At 51.7% G+C, this 9,700-nt stretch overlaps 1 long non-coding RNA gene across 1 annotated transcript; it reads left to right on the top strand.

The window, feature by feature from the left end:
• Positions 1-69: 69 nt before the first annotated feature.
• LOC108449700 lies at positions 70-4,930 on the top strand. Its single transcript, XR_001865968.1, has 2 exons — positions 70-1,854; positions 4,615-4,930. It is a non-coding gene; the product is annotated as an uncharacterized LOC108449700 (long non-coding RNA).
• Positions 4,931-9,700: the final 4,770 nt, after the last annotated feature.

Genomic DNA, 9,700 nt, shown 5'->3' with positions numbered 1-9,700 from the left:
GCCAGATCAATATATTAAAAACAAATTAGGTACAGCAGGCAGGTGAGTCAAGGCCCGCCAGGCAATTGGGAAGGCAGCGTGCAGGCAGTAATTGAAAAAAGTGAGACGCAAATGAACAGCCAAAGCGCTGTTAATAGTAACTCCCAGCACACACACAATCACAAAGTTAGCAACAGGCACTGGTTGGGGTGGGAACTGCCCTAAGCTGTGTTCTGGGGACCCCTGACACCCCCGGCACTGGGCTGGTGTCTGTGTGTCTGGGAGCAGGGCAGGGATCTCAGCGGTGATTCCTTGCTGTGTTTCCTCACAGTGTTCCTCTCTTGGGCCTGATGAACCTCAGATCACCTCCAGGTGTTTATTGAATCTGAGTTAGTGCCAGGGCTCCCTTTACAGCTCAAATTATTGGTTATTGCAGAGTGTGAGCACTAAATACCTGCTGCAGGAGGGATGCTGTTGTCCCTTGTCAATCGTCTGCTTCTCTTTCTTACTTCCTCCCTGGGAAAAGCCTTGGCATCCCATCCTTCTCCACTTCTCCTGACATCCCTGCTGGGTCCAGCCTTTGTCCCCAGGAAGCCATCGATCTCTGCCTGGACGCTTGGGAGCAGCTCTGGCCAAGGCTCTCCCTGAGGCTGCCAGCCCTGGTGAGCAGCTGAGCTGGATGTGTGCAGGCGGGCAGCCCTTTTCCTGGGCTGTGTGTCTGGGGGGCACTCCTCCTCTGGGGTCAGGCGTTTCCTCGCTTTGTGAACTCAGGAAGTGCGATGAGGACCTTCCTCATGCCCCAGGGTCCCTCTCTTCAAGGGGAGAAGATCGCCTTGCCTGCTGCAGGGAGGGTCCCTCTTGCTGTGACACTCAGCCTGTGCTGGCTGCCATGCCCAGCTGTTCCTGGGGGAGAACTGGGGACACAGGGCAGCCTTTTGGTCTCCTCCTCTTCACCTCCTAATTACCAGGCAGTCTGGAGAAACAAGGAAGTGGTAGCAATAGAATGGGGACTGGAAGTGCTTTCCATCCTACTGCTCTGCTTGGGTGCTGTCTACAGACTGACTATAGGCACACAGTCAGGCCCTGAGTTTGCACCAGTGAGAATCTGCAGAGCATCTGCACCCCAGGGACTGCAGCACCTCCACTTCATGGCTACCCTGGCCCAATTCCCATCCTAGCCCCTCTCACCAGAACTCTTGCCCTCAGGAGATGTTATATATAACATCTGCTGCTGCTGGTAATCCCTTCTCTAACCCCATTCCCTCCTCCTCCCATTTCTCCCTCCCTCACAGTTCCTTTGTAATCATGTCATGGTTTGGGCTCTGTTGCTTTGATTGCTTCACATCCAATGGGTCAACCAAGATCAGGACTCATTTATGAGAGATGCTGTATATGCAGAGATCATTCCTGCCCTGGGATCTTACGGGTAGCTCAACAAGCCTCAGTTTATCCTGGAATGGCAGGGAATAGAGACACAGAGGGAGGAGGTAACTTACCCCATGCTGCACAGAAGACTCTACATGAGGAGCAGTCCCAGCCCAGGTGCAACCACAGCCCCACATAAGGCATGTGGAGTGCTAAAAACAAGACAAACTAAGCGCAGCTGGCATAAAATCCATGCAGTACATTGAACTGTAATGATTCTGACAATAAAGCAACCCAATAAATATTATGAAATGAAAACAGCCCTCCGGGAGCTTTTGCAATCGATTGCTGAGAGCTGGCATTTGTGCAGCAGATTACGTGCGAAACAGGTTCGCTCTGCCTTTTCTTCTTTTCCTTTTAAATGCAGAATGAAAAGAGCTCTCTGGAGTGCATGTTGGGGGGAGACATCCTCCCTCCTGCGCTTGGGTGCTGTCAGAAAGGGGGAAAAAGGTGAGTGAGATAGGAGAGGATGTGAAGCCAGTGGGGTGGGAGTTTGGGGTTGCAATTCCTGTCCTTGCAGTGACAATTCTGTTGGTGACCCCCTCATGCCAGCCTGCAGAATTAGGGCTCCCTTTCCTACCCTGAGACATTCACATTCCAGTAGCTGATGCATGGCATGGGTCTCCCTCCCCAGCATGGGGTGAGGGGAATTGGGTGCTGTGTGGGGCTGAGCAATGGGATCTGGAGTGGGTTTGTCTGTGCTGGGACTTGTTGTGGTGGGAGGAGGTTGTTTGCCATCGGTGCCTTGCAAAGCCACAGCTCTGCCCTGCCTGTCTCCCTATCCCTTACCTGAGCATGGGTGACTATAAATGCTCCTTGGCTGGCCTGACACACAGACCAGTGCTCAGCTGGGCCCCACGGAGTTGGTACTGAAGATGGGAGTGCTGGTATCTTCAGGATCACTGCTTGGAATCTCACCCAGTTTCTCTGGTCTTCGCCTGCCGTGGGCTACTCATAGTGTGACTTTACCATCACCGCCTGGATTTTCCTTTCCCACATCCCTTGTCCTCTTGGTGCCCCATGAGATGCTCAGCTGAGCCAGTCCTCATCCAGATTCAATCTGTCTCCCGGATGGATTATCTGATGCTGTGTGCCCACAATGGAGCACAGGGTCGTCCCTACTCCTGCTTCCTGGCTGGTGTTTATCATGCACCTGGGCATCCTGGGCAGCTAAGCCAGGCTCTGACTTCCCTCACACACAGCCTGGGAATGCACTCCCCTTGATTTTCCTGGCTCCTGCCTGCTCCCTCTTGAATCCTCTCCACTGGGCTAATTAATCCTGTTCCAAGTGATGGCCTTTTTACTGCTGCTGATTACAGGAACACCAGCTGAGGTTTGCAAAGAGGTTGGTCAAACTCACAGGGTGTGAGAGGGGGTAAGGGAATTCCTCATAAATTCAAGACATGAACCAGGTGGGCAAGGCGTCTCTTCTGGTGTGAGGAGTAGTGGGCACTGGATGAAGTGAGGTGGAGCCACGTTCCAGAGTAAATAAGAAATACTTCCAGCACTAAGTAGTGGATGTTCAGCAACCTGGTCATGGATTCTAAATGCTTATCTGGATGGCAGGAAAGGCTGGGCAATTTTATAGAAAAGATAAGTTTGTAGTTACATGGGTATTCTATCTTGCTCAGGAAGTCCCTGAGCTATGGGGCTGCTGCATCTTTAGCAAACACTCAAACACTGGCAAAAGAGGGCCCATGTCAGCAAACCTTGGTGCTGAGCTGGGCTCCTCCATCACACAAACCCTCCTCGGCCAGTACCTCTTCCTCTCTGCTTTCCACTACTGTTATTTCATCAAAATTCTCTCTTCTGCACACTCAAGGCAGGGCACTGAACACTGAGAAACATTGCTCAGGCACTGCTGGCATGTTTGCCATGAATAGCTTTGTATCAAGAGAAATACATTTTAAAGCTGCTGCAACATAGCAAGAGCTGTCTTAGAGAGTGTGTTATCTCATCAAGCGTGCCCAGAGTGAGCTCAGCTCTTTAGCTCTTTCACCAGCCTCATTTTTCTGAGCAGCATCTGATTGTGATTTACCAAGTGACCCCTCCAGAGCTCCAGGTCCTTTTTTTTTTTTTTAATATATTGTTTGATTTGTTGGTGGGGGGTTTTTTTGTTATTGCTGTTTTTCATTTTAGAGAGTTCTTCAGCGAACAGCTTAGACAGGAAGAAGAAAAAGGAAAAAAAAGAACGAACAATTATCCCTCACTGGGGAGTGAAGATAAATAGCTCCACCTATTGCAGGCATTTCACAGACTGATGGTATGACCAACTGCTGGGTCCACGACAAGAATGGGCCCAACTCTGCTCTCAAATACTTAGCTGAGTAAATCTGAAGTATATGTGCTAGAGTCAGTAGTTACTACACTGGATTTTTATCAGTGTGAGTGATAGCAATTGAAGGTTTTTTCAAGGCACTTATAAATAAAAACGTTCCTGCTGGCTAAATAGATACACTTCTTTGCTAACTGGGAGTAATTATATGCATTTTGATATCAGCATCTGCTAAATAAGTCCAGGGCTGTGTATTAATGAGGGTGCTGCAAGAACTTCGGAGTACAGGCTCAGAATTCAAAACAACAGGGATGGATGGGAGAGAGTGCCTGGAATCAGCCAGATGAAATTTGGTACAGAGAGCACAGGGTACCACATTTGGGAGGGATAAATGAATGCACGAATGCATAGACAGGAGAGCCTGGAGAGGCAGAAGGATGGCAGGCGAGGATCAGGGGGTTCAGATGGATGACTAACTTAGCATGAGTCAATAGTGTGATGGTTTAGCAAAAAGGGCAGCTCACCTCCTGGGATGCATTAATGCTGGATGTTGGATGTAAGCCATTGAAATCTGCAATTCTGCTTTGTCTGAGCTCTGTCCAGGTCTGGACACTGCAGCTGTGGGCATCTGCAGATGAACTGGAGAAGAACAGCAGTGTTTTTGAATGGAGAGATGCTAAAGTGGGCCAGAAATCAATGTTTCCTTCCTATGAAAACATCTGTTTTTCAGGTGAAGAAAAGGAAGGGCACTGCCTTAGCCTCTGAGTTTGACCCTACGGGATAACAGTGCTCACTTTTTTGCTATTTCTATCCCCCAGACCCTTCTCCCAGGAAATTTGGCCCTGCCCCACGGGAATCCCATCCTTTGACACGCCAGCTTTCTTTTGGTGTGCATTATGGTCCAGGGAAAACCATTCTCACTTCCTGTTTTGCAGATTATCTCCATTCCCACTGCCATTCCTTGGGTTTGATGAGAAATGGGCTCCTTGACTGACTTCTGCATGGGGAGTCTGGATTCAGCGTTCATGCTCCAGGCTTTCCCTTTGTGTTATTCCCTTGAAAGTTAAAAAGGGGCTTCTCAGCCAAAAACATGCCTCATCATTGTGACATGCACTGTAAGTCTGGGCAATGTTTGGGAAAATGGTAACCCAGAGAGCCAGCACCCCCTCTCACCTACTGGTCGTGATACCTGTGCTCAGGATCCCAAGGAGAAATAGCAATAAACCGGAAAACAGCTATTTATTCATGGAAGTGGAACTGCTTTGGGGCTGGCCCTTTCTGACTGGAAAATAACTGGCTCCTTGGCTCCAAGACAGCCTGTGAAGTCGCTGGGAGGCTGCAGAAACAGTTCATTATCCACTGCTCGATGAAAGCAGGAGGCAGAGTTTTCCACGCTGGCTCCTTCCTCTTTGCAATGCGCTGTGCATAGCGGCTTCTGGGTGACATTAGCGTTCAGGCGGGCGTGTGTACACCGGAGGCGGAGTGTATTCCAGAGTGGCAACACAGCCTGTGGATTAAGCTCTTCTTCCAGCGATTCTAGAGCAAACCTGCAGGAGGTCTCTTGAAATCAGAGGGATGGATTATCTTGATAATAAAAGCAATCAGAATCTGTCCTGCCCAGGATATTTAAATGACACCGCTGACTGCAGGAGTGTCAGGGATATGCCTGGGAATGGTGTGGGCAGTGTTTTTCACGGGGTTTGTGGTAGTGCCTGTGGATCTGGCATGGCGGAGGGAAGGAGGATGGGAAGGATGCCCTGTGCCTTCCACCACCCTGACCCCGCAGTACTACTGTGTGGGATGGGCAGGGGAGTGGGGCAGCAGGGCAGTGTGAGACTGAATGTCTATGCTGAGAAAAGAACAGCCTAGAGAGCGATTTGTCTCTACCAGCAGTGGCTGAAATTAATTGGATCAACCATCTCCCCAGAGGACTTAATTCCTCCTTCCCTTAATCTGCCCGTCTCCCCACTCCTGCCTGGAGGGCACCCATGCATACTGCTCTTCTCCAGGCCCCCAGCACCCCAGGTAAAGACCCATGCTCCATACTGGCCTTGGCAAGGATGGATCCTTCTTATGCCTCCTCCCCCACCTTGCCCATGTCCGTGCGTGGCTAACACAGCCCTCCTGGGCATACCTCTGTCTGGTAGACAAACCTGCCCTCCTCCAGATGCATGTGTCACCTGTGGCAGCTGCAAGGTCCCTTTCAGACAATTTGAGGGGCTGTCAGGGCACACCATCAGGTAAGTCCATGCCCTGGGAGCCCTCGCCTAACACTGCCTGGTAGCCAGGGTATTGTCCAGCTACATGGGGTCAGCCTGTGTGACACCATCCAGCTTGGTGTTGGACGCTGAGTGATTAACTGGGCTCTCCACCAGCTCAGTGGTCTCCAGCTGTGCAGGATGCCAGGCTGTGGTTGTGTTATTTATCTGCCTTTCCCAAAGTGTTTTGGGCTTAGCTGGATTCTACCAGGATAAGTCACCTGGCTGGGCTGGGGAGAGGAGCCTGAGGAGACGGTGAAGAGCCCTGACTTGTCGATAGTCCCCTGATACATCCCACCAGACCCAGATGGGTGGGCTCTCAGGGTGAGGGGCTCGCTCTCAGGAATGGTGGGAGCTGATACAAATCAGCTCTGGCACAAGCCGGAGCACTCAGATGTCCGCTGCTTAACAGGGCTCGTGAGCTGCGTCTGAAGTACTGTGCTCAGATGAGATGCGTCCTCTTCAGAGGGCTGCACTTCCCCGTCGGCCTCGCCTTTTGATTCCTCCTGGCCTTTTTTCTGTCTGTCTGTTTTTTTTTTTTTTAATAGGGTTTTAAAAATGAGGCCAGCGCTTGAATATAAAATGCCACTTATTTTCAAGGAATAGCAGACAGGTCACCCCGTTCAGTATTTGAACAGTAATGCCTCTGGTTCACTCCATCCTGTCTGACAAGGGAGGGCTATGGGGGGGTAAAGTCTGCCCCATGTGTTGCTGTAGGGGTGCAAAGGCATAACTGCTACACACACATACATACACAGACACTGAAGCATGAACAGACACCTGACAAAATCCTTTCACACCACGTCCCACACCAGCTGTGCATGCAAAGCTGTCGCCCACACTCCCTGTCATACAGCCTTACTGCCTAAATGCATTGCCAGAGCATCTCTTTGCACCCAAACACACATCTCCAGCCTACAGAGCCTGTTGCTTGGATGTTTTGCTCCACTTATCACACACAGACACACATCACCTCTCTCGCGCATTCCTACAAACGTGCAGAGGAGCACACAGAGCCAGAGTCTCCCACACGCCGTCACCTCAGCACAGTGATCCTTCCCAGTGCTGCTCTGCACCCATCACAACCTCCCAGCTGAGCACAGCCTGTGCACTGTCATCCCACCGCACGTCTCCCACCTACACACCTCCTGACCCATGGACTTATTTGCTCTCCAGCATCCCTGCCGACTGCACGTGGCTGCTGTGAGAGATCACTGCTCGATCCCTTATTAGCAAGAAAAACAAAACTAATCAGGAGCAGCAGTGGCCAGAGGTCCCTCCTGGGCAAACAGATGGGCTGAGCGAGCCCTGGGTGCTGTGTGCAGACCGCTCTTGTGGCCCCAGAGGTGTAATTTCCACAGCTGAAATAAGAATTGCCACAGATCCATGTAACATTTTGAGTCACAGGCTGTGTGCACAAGGGTGTCAAAGGCCTGGCTGAGAGCAAAGTGCAAGGCAGAGATAAGCCCCTATTTATTACCAGTGGAGAGATGTCAGACCTTGCTTTTCTCCTCTGAAAAACAGACCTGGTGATTGCATACAGCTCAGGCTGCTGGGAGAGGGCAGGCTCCAAGGGGCAGGCTCTGATCCTGAAGATCTATGGCTAGCTTGGTGTCTCTGGGACAGAATTTCCTCCAAAAGACATCCGAAGCACATTTCCCCATCCTCTCTATTCCAACAGGCTCTCTGGAGGTACAACAGGTCGCTGCTGCCAGTGTCCAGCCCTGGTAGCCTCTGGAGGTTGCTGATGTCTCTGTTTCCTGCGCCTTTCAGCACCTCTTGTCTCCCTGCAGCTGCCCATCCCTTGTGCTCCCAGCCACGGGTGCCGACGTGGGGACAGCCGAGTGTGTGCTGCACGGAAGGGAGCCCTGCAACCAAGTGAGGCGTAAGTGAGGCTTTTGAGTGATCTGATTATTGCTGTTTCCTCTTGTTCCATTTTTCTGACAGCAAAGGGACCCCTGACCTCGGCACTGTGCTATGTATCAGCCGCCGCCTTTGATTTCCTGTACCAGGGATGCAGCCGGCTCCACACCCAGGTTTGCTGGCAGATGAATTTCTGGGAGCGTGTGTGCCTGAGGTTTGATCTCCTTTGCTTTGTGGCTCTGCAGAAAGAAAAAGTGAGCTGCGCTGTGAGAAATTCCTTAAAGGGAAGGAGGGGAAGCTTTACCTGGCAGGCCAAGTCACACGGCTCAGGAACTGGCTGCCTCCTGTCACTGCACCGTGCCCAGGGGCCTTGAGCAAAGACAGGGACCACTTGTCTTTCCCACAGATGGGTCTAAAGGGATGGAAATTAGCAGGAGACTGAGGTTAGGACAAGGCACTGAAACTGGAGCTCCTGCCCAAAGCTGGGGATGCTCCTCTTGCCCCTGAGGTGACTGGGCAGGATGTGCATGGTGTAACCTGCCCACTAACAGCAGAGGCACAGGCATGATGTGAGGCCAAAATCATCTCCTTGGGGTGGAGAGGATGCAGGATCTGCTGTGGATGCCATGTACAAGCCCTGAGTTTCAGGACATGGTGTCAGCAGCCCGCAGCTGGGATTGGGATGGGAAAATGCATCAAGTTGAGGCGGGAGGAGGAAGCACTGCAGCACTGAGCCCCCCAGCCTGGCAGTGACAGACAATGCCCTTCCATCCCGTCTGTCCTGGGGGAAACTTGGCACTGTACTTCAGCTACTCAGCCCCCAGCTCTTCATTATCTCAGATGTCGGGTGCAGCTGCAGACAGTTCCCTGAGCACATCCTGGCATCACTGTGTGCTGCGTGCTGCTTGCTTGCAGGCACAAAATGCCATTTTCCATGGTTTCATGTGCCTACAAGACAGGTGTTCTCCAACCACAGGGAGAGATTTACAACAGGTTATCTCCGCTTCTAGATGGGCGAGACAGCTCTGATGCAGTCTGGGCATTGTTTCTCCCACCATCATCTGGGAAATTTGAGTCAGGATGCCTGTGCTCCCAGCTGGGATATGGCATCCCTGATGAGAGAGGGGGCTGGGCGTGGAGAACTGGAAAAAGATGTCTCCAAAGTCCATCAGCACCAGGAGGGAAGCTGCTGAGACCTGACCTGAGTGGCCTTCAGCCTGAATACATGCAGTTGCAGTTTAGCTGGCCTGATCCTTGATTCCAGGGTCCATCTCCTGCCAGGAAGGACAAAGCTCCTTGGCACAACATCTCACATGGGTGCAGCCACTGCTGGCATGATGCAGAGCAGTTGGAGGGTGGCAGATGCAATAGCCTTGGAGGGTTTAGGCAGGTGGAGACAAGCAGGAGGGAGGGAGAGGATAGGGGAGGAGAGGAAGGAGAGCTGGCACACCGGAGAGGGGAGAGAATGTCAGGGGAGCACAGATATATGGAAAAACAATTAAGACACAAAAAAGAAGGAAGCGAGACCTGAAAGGTAACTGACTAGAAAATTAAAATTATTCAGCTACAGAAAACAGATCTAATGGGCTTCAACGTGATGCAGACTCCAGCAGATCACACAAACAACACGTGAGGGGGAGTTTCCTTAAAAGGGCCAGGGACCGAGAGGAGCCTCAAGTCCTCTGGGGTCTCTAGAAACCTCTTTCCTTCCTGCTCACAGGAGCAAGCCCCTTCCAGGCTCCTTTCAGGCTCCTGCCTATGCCTTGGTTTCCTGCTGCAGACTCAGGTCCCTGGCTGCCAAACTAGCCTCCCTAGGGTGGATCAGGCACATTTATCCCCATGTCACAGCCGGTGGCTGCTGCACAGGATGGCAAGGTTGTGCAGGTGCAGGAGGCCACAT

The sequence above is a fragment of the Corvus brachyrhynchos genome, unplaced genomic scaffold (assembly GCF_000691975.1).
Source record: "Corvus brachyrhynchos isolate BGI_N302 unplaced genomic scaffold, ASM69197v1 scaffold139, whole genome shotgun sequence".
Taxonomy (NCBI): Eukaryota; Metazoa; Chordata; class Aves; order Passeriformes; family Corvidae; genus Corvus; species Corvus brachyrhynchos.
Note: the sequence above shows the minus strand (reverse complement) of the source record. Positions and strands in the feature narration are given on the sequence as shown.